Source organism: Protopterus annectens, chromosome 4.part1 (assembly GCF_019279795.1).
Source record: "Protopterus annectens isolate FY-2018-M chromosome 4.part1, PAN1.0, whole genome shotgun sequence".
NCBI lineage: Eukaryota > Metazoa > Chordata > Ceratodontiformes > Protopteridae > Protopterus > Protopterus annectens.
In genome coordinates this window covers 420,067,094-420,093,863 of record NC_056734.1, presented here as the reverse complement: position 1 = coordinate 420,093,863, position 26,770 = coordinate 420,067,094, and the positions used below count along the sequence as shown (strand labels likewise).

At 37.3% G+C, this 26,770-nt stretch overlaps 1 protein-coding gene across 1 annotated transcript in view; it reads right to left on the bottom strand.

Annotated features, from left to right (window-relative positions):
- TNFSF10 (TNF superfamily member 10) overlaps positions 1-26,770 on the bottom strand; it is a 294,194-nt gene that overhangs the window by 46,523 nt on the left and 220,901 nt on the right. The window lies entirely within an intron of this gene.

Genomic DNA, 26,770 nt, shown 5'->3' with positions numbered 1-26,770 from the left:
TTTGCAAGCATTTGTTATGAGGACCAGCTTGAAGCACCTTAATTACAGTCATGAGAACTTTTGTGATGCTGTGGGAATTCTGATAATTTTAATAACTGTCCAGGTTACTTCTTCCCGTCTAAATGCAAATAATCATAATATTTTGAATCATATGCAAAGATGTCCGTGAATACAAGTTAGATAATAATCAAAAGACAGTGAACTGCATTCTAAACCACCAACAGTTATTAAACAGTTCTGAATGCTTGCAGTGTACCAAAAGGATAGTTTATACTTGAATGACACTTTAGATAAAAACAATTAGGATTGTGTTTCTCTGTTATTGTCTCTTTTTAATGATAACAAAACGTAATATCTCGGAACAATTTATTATGCAAAGTTTGAATTTTAATGAGAAGATTTTTCAGATGTTTGTTCAGATACTATTAGACATAACACTTAAGGAAAAAAATAGGACTGATTCTAACAGTAGTACTAGATTAAAGAGTATCAAATATATAAGGGTAAATATAAATGTTCTAGTATATGCTACTCTACACTAGGATTATAGCTAAAATATAAATCCTAAGAATGTAGCAATAGTACAAGACATGGTATACAAACAGAAATAGAAATAAATCAGAATAAGTAAACATGTAAATAGCTAAAGAATATAAATATGTCTATAAGGGTGGGGCATTAGCATAGTGGTTAAGGTGTTCTCACATAGGGTAATTGACTGGGTTGGAATGGCACACAAGGACAGTTAGCCTGGTACTAATTTATAAACTTATGATCCTATGAACAAGTTTATCCATAATAGTAGAAAAAATATAAACACATCTGACCTATAAATTAATAAATATGAAAACAACAACTGATTTCCTCCATATAGTAGACCAAGGAGATAATGTGAGGTATATTGAAAGGATGTCTAGGAAATCAATATATTTGCCAAATTTGGAAATTACAAGATTAAGAAACCCTAGACTGATATTCATGTCTTTAATAAAAGTTCCTAGACACCAAAATTGACATACTATAGAACAATGACATCATCTCTACAGTTTACAGAAAAAATACATATAGGAATAATTTTTTGGACTTTTCAAGTCAGCACCCGTATTTCATGAAAAAGAATCTAGTAAAGGGACAATTCATCCGCATCTCTCGTTTAACTAGTCATGATGATTAATTTAAGGTTCAAATTGATTTGTTAAAAAAGATGTTTTACAAGAGACACTATCCACCTTCTCTTGTTAACAATATTTGTACTGAAGTGGCATCCCTTAGACACTCTAAATATATGCCTGTTCTGAAATATGGTTTTGTTAACTCTAATAAACAGAATAATTCTGATATGTGCCTTAGCTTCCCACTGCCTATTTCAAGGGATATGTCTCTTATCAGACAAATTATTACCCTGAGCGTCCAAGTGCTCCGGATTATGTGGAATGCTCCGCATTTAACGATGAGCGAAGCCACTGTTCTGCTCTTTTGCAGTAAACAGCTGTGGCTCTGCTACAAGGATTTTGATTGGTTTGTGTACCGCAATTACTGCCCGTCAGCACTGCAGTATACAAACCAATGCATAGCTCTGCTGCCCTTCCACATTACACAATGTTGGCTGCGCTCCGCAGTTTTTGATTGGCTCGTAGACAGCATTTACAGTTAATCACGAATGCGGTCTACGAGCCAATCAAGTAAAGAGTCTCAGGAGGCTGGGAGCCAATGATAGCTCCCCAATACAAGCCAATCACATTCTGGGAAGCCTTTTTGTGGTAAAATAATGGCTTGAAAAAGGCTTCCAGGAATCAGGAATTTTACGTTTTAGGTCCCCGACAACTCAGAAAGAGGACTGGGGAAAAGGAAGGAAAGGCTATGGATTGAAGACATCGGAAGTAGTTGGGGTCAGGACTTGGGAGCTAGCCTGTCAGGAGAGGAGTCTTGCTGTATCGGAACTTAGAAGCAGTCGCCAATCAGAAGGCTGAGATTTTATTTTGCACCTGCTGCTGGACAACTGGGATCAAGTTTGTGCCATGGTGGATTATTTCTGCTGGAGGCTTCAGTTATTGGATTGTATTGAGCTGGTGCTGTGGCTGAACCTAGGCAGAGGTAAGTGTTTTAGCTGCAATGGCTGCAGATATTTCCCTTGAGAATTGGTATGCTAGCACAGATCCTGTTATTCTAGTAACTTTTTAAGTTTATAAGAGTAATATTTAGTGTCTGTATTTTTCTGCTGCATGTCCCTAGTATGTCTCTGAAGTCTGACAGAAATTAAGCAATTGTATGCCAACATAGATGCTGTTATAAACTTAGAAAGTTGCTAGAATAACAGGAATATTTAAAGTTTCTCAATTTTTGTACTGCTTGTCCCCCTTGTATGTGTCTGAAGTCTGAAAGTAATTGAGCAATCGTGTGCCAACACAGATCATGTTATTCTAGCAACTTTCTAAGTTTATAACAGCAATATTTAAATTGTCTCTCTTTGTGTTGCTTGTCCACCTAGTATGTCTCTGAAAGTAATTGCCTTTTTTAGGGGGAAAACTGTATGCCAACACATATCATGTTATTTTAGTAACTTTCTAAGTTTATAAGAGCAATATAAGTTTATAACAGTGATATTTAAAGTGTCTCTGTGCTGCTTGTCCCCCTGTATATCTATGAAAGTAATTGCCTTTCTTTGGGAGAAACTGTATGCCAACACAGATACTGTTATTTTAGCAACTTTCTAAGTTTATAAGAGCAATATAAGTTTATAACAGCAATATTTAAAGTGTCTCTGTTTGTGATGCTTGTCCCCCTAGTCATCTCTGAAAGTAATTCCTTTTTTTTCACTTACTTATGTTGTGGTTATGGTATTGCAGATGATTAAATAAAGGTTTTGGATCTGAAATGTTTCTTATTGAATTTTACAGATGTTCTGTCATGATCCATGGCGATGGCATGCTTCACGCAGTGCAAAAATAGGGTGTTCCACATTTTGACCATTTGTCACACATTGTTAGGGTCTGTATTCCACATTGGCCTCTTAAGAGGTTGAGACTTATGTTATTACCAATAACTGGGATTTAGTGTCTGACTCACAATACATGACTGGCATCTTTGGAAATGCTCCATCAATTTCATTTAAAAGAACTAAATCTATTCATATGCACTTAGAGAATAGAGACTCACAGTTTCTTGTTGTACCTATACCTACTTCAACAGAAAATAAGGGTATGTTCTGCTGTACAAATTTTGTTGTATGCCCTCACATTTATACTTGCTCACAGTATACTTCCAAGCATCAAAATTATACTATTAAGTTTCAAAGACATTTTGATTGTCATACAACTTCAGTAGTATATGCTGCAGTGTGTTCAGCAGGTAATTGTTTTTACGGGTCTATATTATATGATCGATGGTTGAAAACATCAAACACCATATGGTCGATGTCTTCAAATGACCTTATAAAAAGACAAAAAAAAAAAAAAGAAAAAAGTACCCTAATGGGTTTAAGAAGGGGGGCAAGCCCTCCTGAACCCCCCACATGCCCGCTACTTAAATATACCAACTTCGAGACTTCACTACACTGCAGTAAATGGAAATCTCCTCTTACGGAGATTTCCATTTACAAGCTCGAGATTCTGAGCGTTCGATATTCTCGTGTCGACAATGTCAGATTCAACATTGTCAGCTTTTGAGAAAATAATATAGACCCGTTTTACATAGGAAAGACATCCAGAAGACTCTCAGATAGAGTTAAAGAACATTTAACTGCCATAAGAACTTGTAATACAAATAATGCCTTGGCTAAACACACCTCTTTTTGCAATGGTCCATTTAAGTTTTTGATTCTTGAACAAATAGATCCATTTTTGGAGATACAGATGTTTTTCTTGAGCTCAGAGAACTAAAGTGGCAGCTTCTTCTGGGTGCAGAAATGCCACCTGGCTTAAATGAATCAATTAATATTAAATGTGCACTCAAATGGTACAGTTAAATCTCTGTGCATATGCTTAAACTATACACACTGTCCATCTCATAAATTATGTATTATATGTATATATCTACAATGTCATTGCTTTTTTTTTAAAAAAAACACTGTTTATCTCATTGGGTACTGTACATAAATATTACTATATTACTGTATTGTTATTGGTTACTGTCTACTCACATGTTATGTCTTCATATATGTAACATTCTCTTTTGGTTTTGCATACCAGTCTGAAGAAGTTCTTGTAATCATAGGTTCATAGGTAGGTACTAGGCTATCTGCCCAAAGGCATTTATAAGCCCAGCCAGAATGTGTTGGCTTTCGCCGCCCCCTTAGATTAGTTCCCTGTGCCTCTGTCCAGCAGAGCCACTGAAGTGATAATCATAAAGAACAAAAGCTTAATTTAATCTATTCTGAGCCTCACTTTGTTTATTTATTTGATAATCGGATAGTTATTTTACGGAAGTGTATTTATTTGATAGTTGGATAGTTATTTTACTGAAGTTTTCTAAAGTTCATTGGGTTATAGTAGTGGTTCTTCACTGTGGTGGTTTATTGTAAATACTGATAAAATGTTTGTCTCAAACAATCTATTACATATTTCAAAAGTTTCATGTCCATATCAGACCACAATGCTATAATCTTTAATATTATTTTGAAAACTGACATTTTAATACATCACAGGAGATTACCAGTGTACATTATTAAAATAAAAGGATTCAAGGATTGTTATGTTAAAGAGAGCAAACATTTCTTAGAAATAAACATGAATGGTGAATTAACTGACATTGTTCTGTGGGGTTCACTAAAGGCTTACTTAAATGGGAGAGTTACAAGCTGGTATATTAGAAAACAAGATAACGAGACAAAGAATTGAATACACTACATGCAAAAATAGATACGCTAAAGTTAAACCTAAAACTAATTGATATAATCAGTCAGTCTGAACCTTAAAACTTAAATACAAAATATGTTGAAATTCTAAATCATAAAGTTTCAATAAACCTGGAAAAACGTAAACTTGAGGCATATTCAATAAACCCTTTAAGCGTGCATAAACTTGCTCTTAGATCAAAGAAAATGAAAAAACTAAATCATATAAAAGAAATTATAACACATATAAATAATAAAAAAGTAGAACAGATATTAAAGGTATTCTTGAAAGTTTTAAAATATTTTATGAAAATATAAATAACAATACAAATAACCTAGATAATGATGATATAGTTGAAACTTTTTAAGGGAAAATATAAATAATAAAAGAACAAGGGAACAAACAGAAAAATGATAGACCATTAACTTTAACCTAAATAAAAGATCAAATAAAAAAAGTTAGAAAATAACAAGGCTCCATTGTGTTATACCAGAACTATATAAAATACTACCAGATGATGCAGTTAAAATATTAGATAAGGTCTGTAGAAGTCACCCCATCATGGAAATGTTCCCTTATATTGCCTATTTTAAAATAAGAAAAGGATCATACAAAGTGTTTATCATATAGGCCCGTTTCACTTTTAAATGTGGACTATAAGATGTTCATGTCCATTTTACCTAACAGAATTAATCTACTTATACCTAAACTAATTGACAATGATCAAACTAGATTTATTTTAAATGGAAAAGTACAGAATAATGCAATAAGAATACATACATTAACAGACTATGCAAATAAAAATAAAGAACTTTGTATCATTAGTCACAATTTAGATAAGGCTTTTGACTCAGTTAATTGGTTATACCTGTTTAAAACACTTCTCACCTGAGCTAATAGCTTTAATTTCTAAGTTATACAATGACTCTTGTGCTTATGTTAAAATAGGCTCTTTTCTTTCTTGTTTTTGTTGTCTTTTGGCTTTTCCCGGTTAGGGGTCGCCACAGCGGAACTCCGGTCCGCTAATGATTGGCAGTAGATTTTCACGAATGTCGAGGTGCCAGCTTGTCATTCAACCTTCAACAAAGGCACGCCCATTTATGCATGTCTTTCGAACGCATACCCAACCACGGGGAGGACATGCAAACTCCACACAGAAGGCACTCCCCGCACTCCAGCCGAGAATCGAACGGGAGAACCTCTTGCTGTGAGGCAACAACATCTTTTTTTTCTAATTCCTTTAAATTCAAAAAGGCACAAAACAAGGCTGTCCATTATCACCTTTACTTTTTGCATTAGCTATAGAACCTTTTCCTAATAGTATTAGATCCAATAAGAACATTAATGGTATCAAAATAAAAGATTCTGAACTAAAGATTCATTTCTTCACTTATGATATTTTACTAACAACAGGAAATATAGACAATTCATTAGGACATATAATTAGTTCTACGAGTCAGTTTAAAGAAATCTCAAACCTAAAATTTAATAATAATAAAACAAGTACATTATTAATTAATCAAAATAATTAAAATTTCATACTAAAAATATTCTAACTTCAATTGGAATAGCAATCAGATGAAATAACTTGGTATAACCATCATATCTAATAGTAATGAAATGATACAAATGTTCAACAGGTTGTTGATAACATTTTAAGTTTAGTCACAAGTTGGAGCAAATTCTTCTTTAACATGGAATAACAATTAATGCTTATTAAGATGGTAATTCTCCCTAAAATATTGTTTGTCTTACAAATTTTAGTACAATCTCCACCAAAAGAATTGATGAAGAAGATAATAAATATTCTACTTAAATTATTTTGGCATCCTAATAAACCAAGAGGTTCCTTTGATTGGCATAGAAAAGGTTGGGATAATGATGGAATAGGATTCCTTGATATTCAACTGTATGTTACTTCAACAATTGCAAAAGTTATAGCGTTGTGGATAAATTCACCTTATGATTCAAACTGGAAACAAATACATCAAGAAATATTATTAGTAAATAGTAAATATATCACAATCAGTCATAAACAGAGAGTCACTAACAGGGGTCTATATTAGAAGCACGAAAATGCTTCTAAGCAAATATGGAAACAGCGACACATATTCATCGAATCGCATTTAAGCAATTTGATGAATATGTCATAATGCAATTTGATGAATATGCCATAGGACAAGGAGATGGCTGGCCAACTTCACGGAGTTACCCTTTCCTTCCATATAGTGCGATCTCGGAGTTGGTAGATTTAGTTAGGGGAGTGTGGGGGTGAAGCCCCCCACCTGTTTATGATGTTAAATTATTTTTTTTAGCAAACAGCCATGTAAGTTTTTTCCCTAGGGAAAAATTCGCTTATGTGGCCATTCGCTATTTTTAGTTTTCATACATTATGTGTCAACTTTTATGTAGTCGCACATATGCACTTTCATGCTTATAATATAGACCCCCTAACAGTTTTACCTGGTTATTAAAATATTTTTGCGGAAATGGAATTATACCCTCTTCTCAAATTCCCTATTTAAATAACATTATTTCCTTTTTCCAAAAGTTCACATATTCTAACCATTGTATTAAAGACTTAATATTTTCTATGTTTCCAACTGCATATACAAATGACTGCTTAGAAACTCATAACTTCAACAAAATGCTAGTATTGAAACAACAAAGTGACTTAATTTATTGGCATCAATTCTTAAATGGTACTGATATATATATATATATATATATATATATATATATATATATATATATATATATATATATATATATATATATATATACTGTTGAAAATTGGTCCAAATGCAATCAATATTCTGAGAATTGATTTATTTTACAAATATTTAGCTACTTTGTGAATACATATATAAATAAGATATTTAACCTAGAAAAGAAATTGTTCCCAAATTATTGGAATTCTTAGTAAATATCAGTAATAATGCAATGAAAAATAAATCATATTTGTCACAAATGTATTCTTAAGTTATATTTCACATATTTAGATAATTCCTTTTGGAACGATTCCTCAAAATTAGTAATGAAGACTTCTCTGAAGAAAACAAGAAAATACTATTAAAATATACAGATAAAACCACAACTTCATTATATTGGAAAAATGTCACTTAGAAATTCTTACACGGAGCTTTTGTCACTCCTAACAAAAACAATTATGTATAAATCAAATAGAATTAAATGCTGGAGATGTGATTCTGAAACAATAGCTGACTGGGTGCATATGGTGTATGAATGTGGCATCATCTCCCCTTTTTGGAAAGAAATTAATAACTTCATTCAAGCTCTATGGTCAGATAGATGTAATATTTCTAAATCTTTAGTTTTATTTAATGCTCTGATTGCTGAGATAATCCCAAAAACCCAAGTATCTCCTCTTTGGTCTATTCTTGCTATAGCCAGAAAAGTAATTACTAACAATTGGAAAATTAAATTAACTCCGTTTGAGTTGAATTTATTAGTATGGCAAAAACTGTTTGCGGTAGTGAATTGCATACTATAAAGATGAGAACTTCTAATATTACACACTCATATAAATCTTGATGTATACTTAAAGACTTGCTTGAAAAATATTAATTGTTGTTGATGTATATAACTTTGATGTATTGATCATCTGTGGACCTATGTAAATAGTTAGTTGTTTATTTTATAATTGATTTGTTTATCTATTGTTTTAACACCAAATTAAAAAAAAAGAATATATAATACTTCCCATCAGCTAAAGTGTCCCACATTATTCTAGTCTAAAGGCTGTGTTGTCCTTGCAACTATCAATGCAATTTTCATTGGATATGAATGGGTAAATCCGCTACTGTTTGATTTGTGGACATGCAGGAGGCCCATCAGAGTGGGGCCTGACAATGCCCTGTATGCCAGGCATAGATCTCCCCTCAAACGTCTGTAGGAGACAGAATACAGGGATAGGGTCTTGAGGCAGTCTGCACAGGACATATTACTTATGCCCTGCATTTTTTTTAGTGAAGAAACTCTCTGGATGTTCCAGTTGTTGCATATGCCTGGTTAGGTACATATGAAAAGGAGTTTAATCAATATTACTTACCAGTACATCCTAAGTTCTAACCTTCAGTTGTTCCTCTTTTTGGTAAATCTGTGCACTTCAATGCTTCAGATTCCGAACTGTAAAATGTACCAAACTTCATATTTAGCCAATGTGTTCATGTGTTTCCAGTCTGCAAACTTTCAGGGGGCCCTGACCTGGTCACTCTTAGTAATCTGCCGCCTTCTGTTAATAAGTAATTAAATAAATAAATAATCATGCAAAAATATGCCAAAATATTTTTTCTTGAAATAACTAAACCCTTCAGTGTTAGGTTGACATGACATCTTCCATCCCGCAGTGTCCCGTTGTACTTCTGTCCTTCTTACTACTATATATCCCCAAGCAGTTTCATGTGTCTGGAGTCTTATTATTGCTGCCACTCATTCCTGCTTTTGCTTTAGCTTGGAATGGTTTTCTTGTTCCTCAATTATTTACTTTGGCTGTACTACACTTTATTTCCTTTAGATTTGCCTTGCAGTGTGGCCTTTGCCCTGGCTCAATTACTCCCATTTCTATGTTATTTGTTGTGTTTAGTACTGCCACATTATTATACTACGATAGACCCATTTTTGTCACATCTCATTTACTTTTGTGCTGTACTTTCCTGTGTTATGCCTAGAAGTAAATTATTAATTATCATGCCTTACATACTTGTTAAAATCAGTCAATTACTATCACAGACAGGGCAGACTCTGTTTTGCCATATTTTCAAGGTAAACTGTCTTAGACAGAGTTAACTTAGGTTTTGCCATATTTTCAAGGTAAAACACATTATTTATTTATTCCCTGGAAGTATGAGACCTGATCTCATGAGTTCTGACGTTTAAAAAACAAACCGTGATTCAGATGAGAAACAGTAAATTCTGAATCTTGCTGCTGTAACTATAAAATGCTTTTTGAGGGATGTGGAGCTTCACCTTCTACATCTTCAACATGCAGGCTGCACCCCTTCAGTCCTGGTACCTATATACACTAACTCCACCCTAGTTGTACCCCAGAGTAAGGGGACATTTTCTGAGGTACTGCACCATTAGATTTGACGTACATTCCACCCATTCGGACTTTTAATTGTATTACTTTAAGGATTGCAATTACAGTCCTTGGAATTTCAAGAGGGGTGTGTGTGCTATGACAAAGTGTGATAAATCAACAAATGATCCTTGAATTAAACCTAGATCAATACTACGTAGTGAAAGTACAGAGGGCAGCTTTTTTTTTTTTGTTTTTTGGTACCTGTCCTCAAAAGAAAATAACAATATACATATGTTTTGAAATTGGACACTTTTGATATTTTCCCACTTAAATATATATTTTGTTGTGAAGCATTTGTCCTACCTTGGTGCTCACCAGTACATTCTTTCAAAAACGATGTTTGCTTTTTTTTACAGTGTATACAGCTTTTATTCTTCAAAGGTAAAAGTAGTTGTATGACTGCATTTACCCTTGTAATTTCTGCACATGGACATGTTTTGTCTCAGTAGGTTTCTGCTCTTGCTGTGCTTTTGATGTCTTTTGTATGCATGCTGCCTTATATTCTGTTGGTAACAATGTCATTCTGTACTGCTTTTGCCTGCTGTTATGAGATTTCTGTGGGTATTCCATGAAGCATATTAATGTGATCTTTGTGTTAGATATTCCATTTCATCTAACCTTTCCTGAGTAACAGTTCTTGATTTATTTGTGTACTGATTTCTGGAAAAAAAATAATTCCTTACCAAAGACTTAAGCTTTGCATAGTTGTTGCATAATGCTCTTTCAAAGATTTTCTAAACATAAACACTTCATAAAGAATGTGTGTTTGTTTGTTGCTGGAAGTACATTGTGATTTTTTCTTGTGCTGCCACATAACTATCCTCAATTTGTGATAAGTTTGGTGTATATCATACATTATCACCAGCCATGTGGAGAAAAATAACTTTCAGTCTCTTGATCCTGACATTATTAAGTGTTGTGAAATAGTTTCGGAATTTGGCTACCCAAATGGTTCACCATGTTTGCTTCACGGTCAGTTGTACTAGTTCTGTAAACTTGAAATATCTTCCTTTAAAAAAACATAAGGTTTGGTATTGTATGTTTTGTCTGTTCACTTGTACAAATTCAAATTGTGCTTAAGTATATCTTTAATTACAGTATGGATGTTCACTGTATCCTAGGAACTGCAACCATACAGTGGAAATATATAAGCAGGAGGTATGGTGCATAGCTCTCTATAAAGCCCTCCTGCAAAAATAAATAAAGTAATTTTATTTACTTTAATTAAGTCAATATAGTTATGTATAGGAATAAGTACAACATTTTTTTTATGGATCAGATTTACAAACTATATCCATTCTATCCTGCTTTTTTATCACTAAAGTCTTTCTGTCAGGATTTTTTTTTCTCATACAGGCTGTGTATCAGTTTTCTAGAAGATTTTTCCTCTAAATAATAAAATGAAATGGCACCCATTCAATATATGTTTTCCGAATAAAATAAAAAAATAGTTATTGTCATTGCCAGTGTTTATGTCTTGCAAGATTTTGTATATTTAATAACCATTTCTCTTAGGATTTTACACACAGTTAAGAGGTAAAATCATGTGGCAGACACTATGTGGTAAAAGTACAACTGTCAGTTTTTCTTTCTCGATTGTGTTTCTTCCCAAAGATCAGAGAGCTTCTTTAAATCATTAAATAAAATGTTTGACTTACAAATACAGTAAAGTAAATCACCACAGCAGCTGATGATTGTACACTTTGTACCACTGACTGATTTCACATTGATTAAGGTCTAAAAGACAACAGCTGATTAACAGAACTCTATGCATGTGAACACTAGCCAATCAACATTCAGGTAGTACTGTCATAGTGCAATTTGCTCTGACTGACAGTGACCCTGCTTACAGTTTAGAGCTGCTAGTCTGAATGCAAACACTATAGATAGCCTTCTGTCTTCCACAAACCCAAAATATAGAACTGGTCAAAAATGTGTACTTCAAATCAACATAAGTGTATGGGGCAGAAGCTTCACCCACTATAGCAACATAACCACTGTGCCCATCCTATAAATTAATTACACATTAATCTGGTAATAAAAGACCTGATAATGGAAAAAGCAGCATTATACAATGACCCCCAATTAATATTCCAAAACGTGCACGCTGACTGGTCAGCATGCAGGTTGTAAATCAGAGTTATAGTAATGGAAAAAGGTCCGGTCGCCCGGACTTTTTCCATTATTACAACTTTTTTTTTTTTTTATAGCAACGGAGAACACAAGATCTTTGTTGCTTTTTACAACCTGTCTCGCTCTGTTAAACAAGTTTAACATAGCGAGGCAGCTTTTAAAAAAAGCAACGGAGCATCTCTGTTGTTTTTTTTAAAGCTGTCTCGCTAGGTTAAGCCCATTTAACAAAGCGAGACACTTTAAAAAACAATGGAGATCTTGCTTTCTCTGTTGCTTTTTTCAAAACTGTCTCACTATGTTAAATGGGTTTAACCTAGCGAGACAGCTTTAAAAAAAGCAACAGAGATTCTCCGCTGCTTCTTTTAAAGCGCGAGACAGGTTGTAAAAAGCAGCTAATATCTTGCTTTCTCCATTGCTTTTGCCCACAGCTCTGATGTACTGTGTAAGTATACGGATGCGCAGTACATCAGAACTGCCGTAGAATACCAGACAGCTGCAGAAGGGCAGCAAGGAGGCATTATACAATGCCATTATTTAAGAAAAGTAATTATTTTTTTTCTTAAATAATGTCATTATATAATAGCAATAACCCACTTCTGGGTGTGGGTAATGCTGGATTTACCCACGGTTGGTTTTGTTTGGCCACTCAGGCTTCGCCCTCATGACCAAACCACCCCAACCGTGGGTAAATCCAGCATTACCCGCACCCAGGCGTGGGTTATTGCTATATTATATGATAATGCTGATTGGTTTGGGTACACCATTTAGCCTTTGGGTCCTAAGTAAATGTGAACTCTGACCATGGGACTACGCCAGCAAGCATATGACTGTAAATGGAACAGTAGCTTTCAAAAAAGAAGATTGGCATTTGCAATGTGTAAGTAAATAAGATACTGTGCAATAAACTAGATGATGTCAGATTTATGTGAGGTCTAGCCAAAAGAAAAATTTCAATGAGCCAGTTGGACATCCAAGAACTGACTGTTAAAACTACATTCAACATTATGGCAATACACAGGATAGTGCTATCATATAGGCAGTTTACTAGCACACTAAACAATCAACAGTTTCTCTAGTCATTGTCTCCCTTACAGACTACATGAGAAACTAAGCATAGCAAGTTTGGGAGATGTAGTGATAGTGATAAATAATCTAAAACTACTACACTTAACCAGTTAACCAAGAATCTGAGACAGTCTGTCATTGAAAGGAAACAACAGTCTTTTGAATTTCATAATCCTTTTCAAATTTATTTTGGTAATTTAAAAGCTTTTTTGACTTACCAGAAATTATGAATATTCTTGTGAGAATTATCTTATTTCATTTTCCATTTTTACTTGGCTATATTTAGACTTATACTGTGTGTGTTCATGATGATAGGATTCCCAGAATGTCAGAAAATCCTGCCTACAATTTTAGGCTGTATCAGAAGGATCGTATTCATGATTTTCAGATGCACCATACAAAAATAATAATAATAATAATCAAACAGCCATGTTAGGTTGACATTCGAAAAGATACACATCAGCCTTACCTGCATGTTCTAACAGTTGGAATGCCACACCAGGAGAATCCAAGATATAAACACATTGTCCTGTACAGATTGACTTAAAGCCCTATCTGTATACACGGCCTCCTAAAGATTGCTGAGAGACAATCTATGCCTGGCATAGAAAGCGTCCTTGGCTCCAGCTCTGAAGGACCTTTTGCACACACACAAAACAAACAGCATCACAGTCAATAGATCTGAGGATTTAAATTTTATTTGTGACATAAAGAAGACATGTTGGTGAGACAGATATGTGTCTCAGAGGATCCCCATGCTCTGGAACAAGCTCCTAGTCCATGTGAAGTACAGTCCATCCCTAACCCTATTTAAGTGTAAGCTCGACCAGTGGATGAGAAATGGGAAATTCACCCCAGGTCTGGCTACCATACCTCTGACAGACAGGCACAGACAGTAAGGCCTAACTAACATACCTACCCTCATATAACCTCTAGAAACCTGCTAACTAACACCGCCTCTACTAGTAAATGCCCATGATACGTAAGGACACAGCTGGGTTGGGTTGCATGGCTAGACTTATAAAGGCCCTGGTGGTCATTAGCCTTGTATATACCAATGAACCTATGAATCTATGAATTGAACATCCTCTTCTTGACAGAGAAGCTGACATCTTCCAAAGAGAGCACAGTAACAAGATATCCCAAGCTGAAACCTGGAAGTCATCACTGCAACAGCAATATGGAATTATATATTAAAAATGTGGAATTTCAGGATGGCAAGGCAGAAAACACATGACTTGAAGCAAGAATGTGTTGAGGAACTAGAAAAGATGATTTCCAACCCACATGATGCATCATCAGGTCACCCATAAATGCATTTGATAGCATCCTACATTCATGGATAAAAGAGTGCTTAAAAATGTATAAGATACACCCTACATGATTGACTACATTACAGTAACCATGAAACAGTGGCAGACCACTTTGTAATTAAGCCATGATAAAGGACAGATTATTATCCCAGGGATAAAAATTCAAAGGGGGATATTCCAGGGTGACTCTTTGTCACCGTTGCTCTTCTGCCTAGCCATTAATCCATTAATCTGTTTACTTAACAGCTTAGGCCATGGCTACAGTTTATCTCCTAGAAAACAACAAAGTCTAATAACTTCTCATCTTCTCTTTGTTGATGATTTAAAACTGTATGGGTCATCAGATGAGGAACTGAAAGCACAGCTGCAGGTTGTCAAATCTTTTTCAGATGATATCAGAATGTCATTTGGTCTTGATAAATGTGCAAAAGCAATCTTTAAAAAAGGAAAACTGCAGCACCAGGAAAACATCAGTTTGGGACAAGAATGCGATATAAAAGAACTTGAGCAAGAGGGAGTATATAAATACTTGGGAATTGATGAAGGATCAGCAATAAAACATGAACTAAAGCGAATAAAACGCAGTAAGGAGTACTATAGAAGACTTAATCCTGAAAACAGCATTGACATGTAGGAACAAGCTCCAAACTATAAATCAATTTGCTCTTCCTGTCCTTATAGTTTTGGAGTGATTGACTGGCCCCAAAAAGTGTCGGATAGACTGGATATTAAAATGAGAAGGATGTTTCATGCTTACCAAATGATTTATAAAAATCAGTGTATACCAAGATTATATATCCCCCATTCTGAAGGAAGGATGGGCCTCCTTGAAACTGATTACATGTATAGATCTGCAATCGTGGGACTCCACACATATTTACTGACCTCACAAGATCCAAATGTAGTGAATGTTTTGAAACACGCGGAGAATAAATCTAAGATGATGTCTCTGCTTAATTTAGCAAAAGCATATTGACGTCAAGCAGGAATGGAAATCAAACCAGAAGTGGATAAAAATCAGGCAGCAACTGAATGTGCCTAAAAACAAAAGAAAGAATATAAGGTGAAGGACCAGATGAGAAGGCAAGAAATGTGGAAAAAAACATAAATATAGTTAAAAGTATAGCAAACTTCTGGAAGAGCCTCAAGTTGATCAAGAATGAACACAGGAATGGTTAAGGAGAGGCGAATTCAAACCAAGAAATGAAAGGTTAATATCGCCAGCCCAAGATAGTGAGCTACGTCCACGCTGGTTTACAAAGTCCATTGAACATGTGGGAGAAACAGACATGTAGGTTTTGTAAAACTGAATTGGAAATAGTCACACACCTTGTTGCTGGTTGCGATGCACTAATGGCAGAGGGACTATATACTGAAAAGCATAATAATGTGGCGAGACTGTTACACTGGCGATTGTGCAAACATTATGGTATCGAAGTGGCTGAAAAATACTGGAAACATGAGCCACAAAGAATCATAGAAAATGATGAAGTTTATATCACATGGGATCACCCAATACCAACAGTTCAAAAGATAGATGCTAGAAAACTGGATATAGTGGTCCAAGAAAAGAAGACAAAAGTAGCATTGATCATTGAAATCGCCACACCCAGTGAATACAGTGTCTTGCGTAAAGAGAGACACAAAGTCATAAAATACCTGGATCTGCAGGCAGAAACGAGAAGCCATGTGGAAGAAAAATACCGAGACAGTTCCAACAGTAGTAGGAGCAATGGGTCTTATAAAAAAGAATTTGCAATCGTATTTAGTTATGATACCAATTCATGTAACACCGTATGAACTGCAGGAGGAGTCATTACTGGGCACATTGCCTGTGCTGCGAAGAGCACTACCAGCTGACATCAAAGAGTGAAACAATACTAATTTCATGAACTTTAATCGTATTTTGATTTAGGAATGGGGTCCATTCCCATCATGGTATTAGAAACCCAAAAGACATGGTGAAATTAAAAATGGCACGCACCCTTCCCTGAAACAAGTGAAGAAGATGACAAATGTCAAGGCTGATGTCACAGGATTTTTAAAGCCCTTTTTTTAAGTTAAAATTTAATTTTTAAATTTAAAATGACATCAGCCAATTCAACAACTCAGTTACAATTTGATAAAGTTGAAAACAATGTAAATGTTGCATCCTTTTCAGATCTTTCCATATGAATAAATAGAGGTTATCTTGAATATGCTTTGCTCATCTTGGATGAAAGCTGAACTCCAAACATCATTAGCACTTTAATGTTTTTTTCTGGTGTTGTACACCTCTTAGCGTCTTTATGTTTTCCACTGTATTCATATGCAGCTATTTATTTATGAATCATGCCTTTCTTTTATACATTTGAGGAATGCACATTTGCATTTGGATTCTAATTTTTATTTGTGCAGGATAAGCCATTGGGCCCATAAGATGCCTAGCTCAACAACATTATTCTCTTATATACGGCATAACGATTTTCTGAACCCTGGGAAATGGAATCAGCTTAGCTTAGAAACCTACTACACAATGTACCCTTTTGTTAGGGAACTACAAAAGGGGAGAAGGTGATGAGAAAAAGGACAATGTATTAAATAAGGGCGCCTAAGAGCCACACCTGTGCTCATTGACTCTACTACAACACATCCATGGCATAAGATGGCATGGAGGAGTTTGCAATGGAATTGAGGTTCCTAGCTTCTTGAAGCAATTTTTCTTGAGCTGCTTGGGATCTGAACTACTTCTCCCAACTCCTTCTTCCAGCCCCTCCTGGAGTCAGGTGAAGTGACTTATAGGTAGTCGAATGCACATAGCAAAGGTAAGCTGAAACCATCGGCTTACAGTACCTATCCATGGTCCTAGAGTCCTTATTAGAGGAGGATGAATGACACGGAAGGATCTGCAAGTTCCTTTTGGTGGCATAGCAACCACCATGTCAGGGGGGGCCCCCCTTAAGGAATTGTTTGTCCACACGCAGTGATAAATTTTGAAGAAGGCCTCAGGACTGGCTCTACAGAGTCCAGGAGCTGCCCATACTAGTGCAACCAACACATAAGGAGGGGGGTGGCGCTATGGAGACACCTAGGAGGCGAGAGATCCAAGCATCCTCCGTGCTAGTCATCCCCTCAGAGGATTGTTGGTGGGCCAGTTCCCCTCTGTTCAGAAGTTTCAGGGATAATGCAGAAGGAGACATCCTCAGAGAGGATCTAGGGGATCCCTCCTGACTCATCATCAGTCAGTATCGAGAGTGACGACTGGGGAGTCTAATTGCAGTTATCTAATTCTGCATAAAATTGAATCAGTATATAAATATAGCATGATGTGTCATAAGCGAGTTTTGCTGTGTAAGTGTAACTTTTTTTAAATGCTGAATGTTCTTAGCCTAGAGCCTTATGATGTAATATTCCTTGGCTGTGATGTGAAAACACAACAGCCTTTACTACTCTGCCCCCTACTTATACTTCTATGTTCCTTTTCTAGTTAACAGTAGGCATTGGTGTAAAGGTAGATGCTCGGGCTAAACATCATTTCTTTTCTCATGAAATGAACAGCCAAATCAACAGTGGATCTTGGAAAGCCACAGGGAAAATGGGGTGGTGCTTAAACAAGCAGAAATGTTTGCCTTAAAGCTGCAGCAAGTAGTAAAAAGGTGTTTTCATGTTCATTTTTAAAGTTCTTCTAAAGGCAACACCTGCATGTACTTGAGATGTTTCTGTACAACTGTGGTATGAAGATAAGCGATCATCCATTTCCAATTGAAGCGCATGTTTTTCCTAGCATGTTCAAAGCAAAACCCTGGCATTAACTGATTATACCATCACAGCACAAGTGGAGAAGAGAAATGTAAGCTATACAGGACACTTGTCAGACAATGCTATTAAGTATTTGAATCTGACAAGGACGTTAAACAGTCATTTGTTTTACAGTTGCTTAAAAGTTAAATATTCTACTCATTCAGTGTCAACATTTTTGTGTGTTAAAATTCTTCTGCTACTACAAGAAACTACTTAGCATATTATTGTTCTGTTGCAATTCACTGTAGCAAATTTATTCTTTGACCTTTTCATATCTTTATTTTAAAATTGCAGTTTTTGGGTGACACATTAAGTGACTGTCTCTTTGATTGTTAGCTCTTCTTGCAGTGAGAAAAGAGATAAAATAAGCAGAGAGCTGTTTCCATTAATGTCACAGGGATACTGGCATGTCTTTGGGAGAACAAAGCCAAATGAGCAATATTTTTGTTATACAAATGTGCTTTTTTTTCAGTACAGAGCAAACTCCCTGAACTGTTTCTTAGTATTTACATTCATATTGAGTAAGCTGAGCAGAACTGAATATTCGTGTTGAATGTTTTGCACAAAGTTCTTAAAAGCACAGTATAAGCTAACCTCAATATACCAAAGGCAAAAACAGAATGCAGAAAATGCATTTTATCCATTCCTTTGCACACTATCTTTAAATACCTTATAGCCATGGAAAAGAGCTTGAAATAAGTTAAGCAACTTGAATATGAATTGAACAAATTCTAGCTAAGATGAACTCTGGAGAGTATAGCACAAAGCAAGCCTATGAGGCAAGATGAGGCTGCAGGAAAGAAAGAATTATAAAAATGAAAAGTGAGGAATCCAACAATAGCACAGTTTGAAATGAACTGGACAGGATGGGCAACAAGCATGGATGTATGCTGAACATGGGGGCTACAGCTGGGTTCAAGAAGATTTGAAATGGTACAGCATATGGTGTCAGGACAATGGAGGAACTTCAGTAGAAAAGACTTGAACTAGAGGTGGTAGTGAACGTACTAGTAAAGTGAGAAACGGTAGGGTGGGACTGCAGAGTTCAAAGGGAGATCAGGAGACAGGAGGGAGTGGAAAAGGTAAGGGGAGAAAGGCAGATGACAAGAAGATGTGGGCAGAAGTTAAAGGAGTACAGGCAAGTTGTATAGCACACAATAAGAAGGGAGAACATAGAAAATACAGGCAAGTCGTACAGCACACAATAAGAAGTGAGAATGTAGAAGATAAAGGCAAGTCGTACAGCACACAATAAGAAGCGAGAATGTAGAAGATACAGCCAAGTTGTACAGCACAGAATAAGAAGAGCAAACACGGAATATACAGGTAAGTCGTACAGCACAGAATAAGAAGGGAGAACAAAAGATACAGGGAAGTCATACAGCACAGAATAAGAAGGGAGATTGTAGAAGATACAGGTAAGTCGTACAGCACAGAATAAGAAGGGAGAACAAAGAAGATACAGGTAAGTTGTACAGCACAGAATAAGAAGGGAGAACATAGAAGATACAGGGAAGTCATACAGCACAGAATAAGAACGGAGAACATAGAAGATATAGGGAAGTCATACAGCACAGAATAAGAAGGGAGAATATAGAAGATATAGGGAAATTGTATAGCACACAATAGGAAGGGAGGATGTAGAAGATACAGGCAAGTCATATAGCACACAATAAGAAGGGAGAACGTAGAAGACACAGGGAAGTCATACAGCACAGAATAAGAAGGGTGAATGTAGAAGATACAGGTAAGTCATACAGCACAGAATAAGAAGGGAGAATGTAGAAGATATAGGCAATTCATAGAGCACAGAATAAGAAGGGAGAACATAGAAAATACAGGGAAGTCATATCACACACAATAAGAAGGGAGAATGTAGAAGATACAGGCAAGTCATATAGCACACAATAAGAAGGGAGAACGTAGAAGACACAGGGAAGTCATACAGCACAGAATAAGAAGGTTGAATGTAGAAGATACAGGCAAGTCATACAGTACAGAATAAGAAGGGAGAATGTAGAAGATATAGGCAATTCATAGAGCACAGAATAAGAAGGGAGAACATAGAAAATACAGGGAAGTCATATCACACACAATAAGAAGGGAGAATGTAGAAGATACAGGCAAGTCATATAGCACACAATAAGAAGGGAGAACGTAGAAGACACAGGGAAGTCATACAGCACAGAATAAGAAGGTTGAATGTAGAAGATACAGGCAAGTCATACAGTACAGAATAAGAAGGGAGAATGTAGAAGATATAGGCAATTCATAGAGCACAGAATAAGAAGGGAGAACATAGAAAATACAGGGAAGTCATATCACACACAATAAGAAGGGAGAATGTAGAAGATACAGGCAAGTCATATAGCACACAATAAGAAGGGAGAACGTAGAAGACACAGGGAAGTCATACAGCACAGAATAAGAAGGGTGAATGTAGAAGATATAGGCAATTCATAGAGCACAGAATAAGAAGGGAGAACATAGAAAATACAGGGAAGTCATATCACACACAATAAGAAGGGAGAATGTAGAAGATACAGCCAAGTCGTGCATCACAGAATAAGAAGGGAGAACAGAGAAGATACAGGGAAGTCGTACAGCACAGAATAAGAAGGGAGAATGTAGAGGATACAGGCAAGTCATACAGCACAGAATAAGAAGGGAGAACGTAGAGGATACAGGCAAGTCATACAGCACAGAATAAGAAGGGAGAACGTAGAAGATACAGGCAAGTCATACAGCACAGAATAAGAAGGGAGAATGTAGAAGATACAGGTAAGTTGTACAGCACAGAATAAGAAGGGAGAATGTAGAAGATACAGGCAAGTCATACAGCACAGAATAAGAAGGGAGAACGTAGAGGATACAGGCAAGTCATACAGCACAGAATAAGAAGGGAGAACGTAGAAGATACAGGCAAGTCATACAGCACAGAATAAGAAGGGAGAACGTAGAAGATACAGGCAAGTCATACAGCACAGAATAAGAAGGGAGAATGTAGAAGATACAGGTAAGTTGTACAGCACAGAATAAGAAGGGAGAATGTAGAAGATACAGGCAAGTCATATAGCACAGAATAAGAAGGGAGAATGTAGAAGATACAGGCAAGTCATACAGCACAGAATAAGAAGGGAGAACAAAGAAGATACAGGGAAGTCATATCACACACAATAAGAAGGGAGAATGTAGAAGATACAGCCAAGTCGTGCATCACAGAATAAGAAGGGAGAACAGAGAAGATACAGGGAAGTCATACAGCACAGAATAAGAAGGGAGAACGTAGAAGATACAGGCAAGTCATACAGCACAGAATAAGAAGGGAGAATGTAGAAGATACAGGCAAGTCATACAGCACAGAATAAGAAGGGAGAACGTAGAAGATACAGGCAAGTCATACAGCACAGAATAAGAAGGGAGAATGTAGAAGATACAGGTAAGTCGTACAGCACAGAATAAGAAGAGAGAACGTAGAAGATATAGCCATGAAAGACATAAAAAGGAGAAGGAAGCCAAGATTAGAGGAATAGATGAAGACAAGAGTTACATGTGATACAGGGGAGACAGAGACAAAGGTGGTCATGTAGGATACAATATTAAAATGGCAGAAGAGAGGCGCCATCATCCAAATGGGAGGGACAGAGCGAAAGGGAAACAACAGTGGAAACAGCTTCTTGTTATAGTGGGTCAAGAGTGGGAAATACTGAGCTCCAGTCTAAAGCTACAAAGTACTAAAATAAAGAGATGTCTAGGTGAAGTTGGCATTAAATAGTCATTGTACCACTTTGGTTTAGAATGGAATGAAACATAAGCAACAAGAACAAAGATGAAAGTGTAGGATTGTATGGGGTAGATTGTGACAAGTTAGTATAGAGAGTTAAAGATAAATTAGAGAACTGGGTCAAAGTAACGGAGTAAACAAGCTATGAGACTGGGCCAGATGCCCACTGCTCAGGGCTATGAACAAGCCTTTAAGGAAGATGCAAAAAGAGGAGGAGGAGACTAATGTGGCTAAACAGGAAGGTAGGGCTATTGATTATGGGAAAAGGCAAGAGGTGGAAGTGAGGTGAAGGATGTGCAGTAAAAAACAAACAATCAGAACAGCTAAAAGCAGATAAGGACAGCAAATGTGCAAGTGGAAAGGGCATTGAAAGCAGAGATCCAGGGGAGATCATAGGCTTCTTTAGCTACATGCACAAAGAAGGAAGAGAGAGAAAGACAAACATAGAAGGGAGATCAAACCAATCAAAGCCAGATATGTAGCAAAAATAACTACCGAGGTGAAGGATAACTAGAAATACCACAAAAACAGCAATCCCAAATACGGTAAAAATGAATTTATTGCACTTAGCGCCTCTGCTCAACAGCCTTCAAAGAGTAAAAAAGCATTTCCAAAACACAGCTTAAATATACATAAAATTAACACATCACACCCACTGCTAAGCAAATGACATATTTCCATTCACATTCTTTATTTAACCCCGAAGGTTCCAAAGTATTAAACTTCAGAATATACCAAGTCTCTTTCCTTTGGAGCTTGTTATTTAAAGTTACATTTTCACCCAGAGAGACTTCTACTTTTTCCAAGATACATCCACAGATATGTTCTAAATTTGAATTGTGAAATTCAAAAAAGTGACTGCCCAAAGGGCTATCCATCCTAACATTTTTAATATCTCTCACATGTTCTTGGAATCATTGTAATATTTATTGCAATCACATCTCAGGGCATATATAACTCTTTGCGTATTACAATCAAAGTTATTTCTAACAGCAAAAGATTTCCATTAATACACCTAATACTCTGGACTATTTTCTTACATATAGAAAGTACAGTTTTGTACCTACCATAAATGTAGATGTTCGAGTATATACCCTGCTGCAGTCATCACACTTGGGTTATCCTGCTGTCAGGCGGTCCCGCAGTCGGCCAGAATTCCAAAGTCTTGGTCCAGCATTGGTTGCTGTCGCTTCTTCCCTGACGTCAGAGCACCAGGGGTATATCAGAGGCATCCAACGCCATTTCCCTCAGTTTTTCTTGCCCCAGATGTCAGGTGCCCCTAAAAGGTAGGCAAAAATATATGTATATATATATATATATATATATATATATATATATATATATAGCTATCTTGAAAAAAGTAAAACAAAACCCTTAGGCACAAGCAAATACACCACAGAGGTTGTATAGAATAGAGATAAGTTCAGCTAGTTTTAGAGGGGATGGAGGGAGGGCAACCTGGACTGCAGCAGGATATACACTCGAACATCTACATTTATGGTAGGTACAAAACTGTACTATGTTCATGTTACCCTGTTGCAATCATCATACTTGGGTAGAATCCCAAAGCTAAGGATGGGCGGAGGAGTCAAACAGGGTTAGAGGGGGCTAGAAGGCCCTGCAAAACTGCAGTGGCGAAGCCCGCCCTGGTCTTAGAGTAAACTGGTAACTGATAATGTTTGGTGAAGGTGTGTACTGAACTCCAAGTTGCAGCTTCCAGAATATCCTTGGTTGGTACCCCCCTGTGGAAGGCTGTAGATGTAGCTGCTGCCCTGGTAGAGTGGGGCCTTATGGTAGCAGGAACTGGTTTTCCATGGTGGGTGTAGCAAAAACGTATGCAATGTCCTATCCATTTGGAAATGGTTTGTTTGGAGATAGCCTTTCCTTGTGATGCTGTGGCACAGGATACAAGAAGCTGGTCAGATTTTCTGAGAACCTTAGTTTTATCCAAGTAGTAACGTAGCTGTCTGTGAATGTCCAAGGAATGCAGGAGTCTTTCTCCTTTGTTCTGAGGATTTGGAAAGAAGGTGGGTAAATGGATGGTTTGATTTAGGGCCACACTGGATACCACCTTAGGCATAAAGGAGGGGTTAGTTCGTAGAGAAACCCTGTCTTGATGAAAAATGAGGAAAGACTCTACTGCCATTCATGCCTGAAGCTCTGAAACTCTTCTAGCTGAAGTGATTGCTAGCAGCAGGGCAGTCTTCCATGATATAAACTTTAGGTCAGCTGAAAACTGGTTCAAAAGGAGGTAGCGTGAGTTTTTCCAGAACAAAATTGAGGTCCCAAGTAGGTGTTGGTGCTCTCCTGGGAGGCCTAATGTTTTTGGCCCCTCTGAGAAACTGTCTTAAGAGTGGATGTGAAAATAAGGGAGGATCTGTGTTGTAGTGAGCAGAAATAGCTGAGGCATGGATTTTAATAGATGAAAAAGAAAGCCCTTTGTGTAACATCTCAGTTAGATATTGCAGAATCTGAGGTATGTCAGGCTGAAGGGTATTTTGGCCTTTAGCTTGGTTCCAAGCACAAAACCTTTTCCATTTGTCTGAGTAGGCTTTCCTGGTGCTGGGCCTCCTGGCCTCCAGAATAACTTCCATAACAGCTTGTGAGAGAGGAGCTGGCTGGTTGCCTAGGTGATTTGCCATGCAGCTAAGTTTAAGGTTTTGAGCTGGCTGTGTAGAATCTGATTGTCTTGCTGTGTGAGCAGGTGGGTAATTTGTGCTAGAATCCATGGTGGGCCATGGGCCATATTCCTTAATAGTGGGTACCAGTGCTGGCGTGGCCAGTCTGGAGAAATGAGTATCATTCGGGGTCTCTCCATCCTAACTTTCAGTAGCACCTTTGTGAGAAGGGGTAGTGGAGGAAAGGCATATACTGTTAGCATTTTCCAACTGAATGAGAGTGCGTCCACTTTCCAAGCTTGTTGGTGAAAAGTCCTTGTGCAAAACTTTGTTAGCTGATAGTTTTGAGGGCTGGCAAACAGGTCTATGTCTGGGAGCCCCCACTTTTGAGTTATCATTGCGAATACTTGTGGATCCAGTTTCCATTCGTGGGGATCCATGATGTTTCTGTTTAGGTCGTCTGCCAATATGTTCTTTTTTCCTGGCAGGAATTGAGCTTGTAATCGAACCTGGTAAGCCAGTGCTGTCTTCCACAAGGTCATTGCTTGCCTGCATAGAGGGTAGGAGTGTGTGCCCCCTTGTTTGTTTATGTACCACATTACTGTGGTGTTGTATGTCCTTATGATAAGCTGTCCTAGATGCAAGAGGTCCTTGAAGGCTGTCAGAGCATATTGTACAGCTAGTATTTCTTTTTGATTGATGTGCAGATTCCTTTGATCTGCTGTCCATAAGCCTTGAACGCACCGTCCTGCCATGTGTGCCCCCCAGGCATAGTCAGATGCATCTGTTGTCATAGCTTGCCTGGATGGGGGTAGGGTGAAAGGCTGACCCTTGTTGAGGTGACAAGCCTGTGACCACCATAGAAACTCCTGTTGAAGGCAGGGAATGAGAGTTATCATCGTTTCCAAGCTGTGACTGTGTTGAGTCCATACGCTTTTTAGGTACCATTGTAATTTCCTCATATGCAGTTCTGCAAATGGTATTAGTAGTATGCAAGATGCCATGAAGCCCAAAGCCCACAGAATTTTTCTTGTAGGGAGTTGGGTCTTTGTTGCCATTGTTCTGAAGTATTGAATTAATTGTAGTTGTTTGTCTGACGTCAGATAAGCCATCTGGGCCGTTGTATTTAAGCTGGCCCCCAGGAATGTCATAGTTTGTGAGGGCATTAGTTTTGATTTCTGTTTGTTTACTGTGTACCCTAGGCAACTTAGATGATGTCTTACAAAAGCCAGGTGTTGTAAGAGAATGTTCTTGCTTTCTGCTTGTATGAGACAGTCATCCAGGTATGGGTATATTTAAATTCCCCTCTGTCTGCCATATGCAATTACTGGTGCCAGGCATTTTGTGAAGACCCTGGGCGCAGTAGATAAGCCAAAGGGCAGTGCAGAGAATTGGTAATGGGTTGAACCTGCAATGAAATGGAGATATCTTCTGCAATTTTGTCTGATAGGGACATGCAGGTATGCCTCCTTGAGGTCCAATGTTACTAGCCAAGCTTTCTTTCCCAACATGGGAAGAAGCTGCTGTAGTGTTAGCATCTTGAATTTGGGTACTTGCAAGAAAGTGTTTAAAATTGAAAGGTCCAGAATGGGTCTCCAAGCATTGTCCTTTCTGGGGACTAGAAAGAGCCTTGAGTAAAATCCTTGGCCTTGCTCCTGTGTAGGTACCACTTGGATGACTTTCATGTCCATGAGAGCTGTAATTTGTTTTTGTGCCTCTGCCCATTGATTTTGTGGCAGGTTTGGCATTCCTTTTATTCTTGGCAAGGTGTGGAAATGGAATCTGTATCCGTGTGAGATAATGTCTAGGACCCATTTGTCCTTTGTGACGATGCGCCAGTTGTCTGCAAAAAGTGTTAATTTTTCTCCCAAGGGAGCTGCCAAGAGGATTTTGCTTGGCAGTTTGATGTTTAAGTCATTGTGTTTGCCTTCTAGTGGTTTGGGACCTGTCTTCTCCTCCTTTCTGTGTTATAGTGCCCCATTGGCGAGGTTTGTAAGGGATTTGTGCTTGTCCTCTGCCCCTTGGGCGCCTGTATTTACCTCTCTTTGGCCTGTCAGAAGCTGGAAAGGACCAATTTTTGTTGGCCAGTTTCTGCTGAAGCGTGGGGGCTGTACCTGTAAGAAATCTTTGACCGTCTGCAT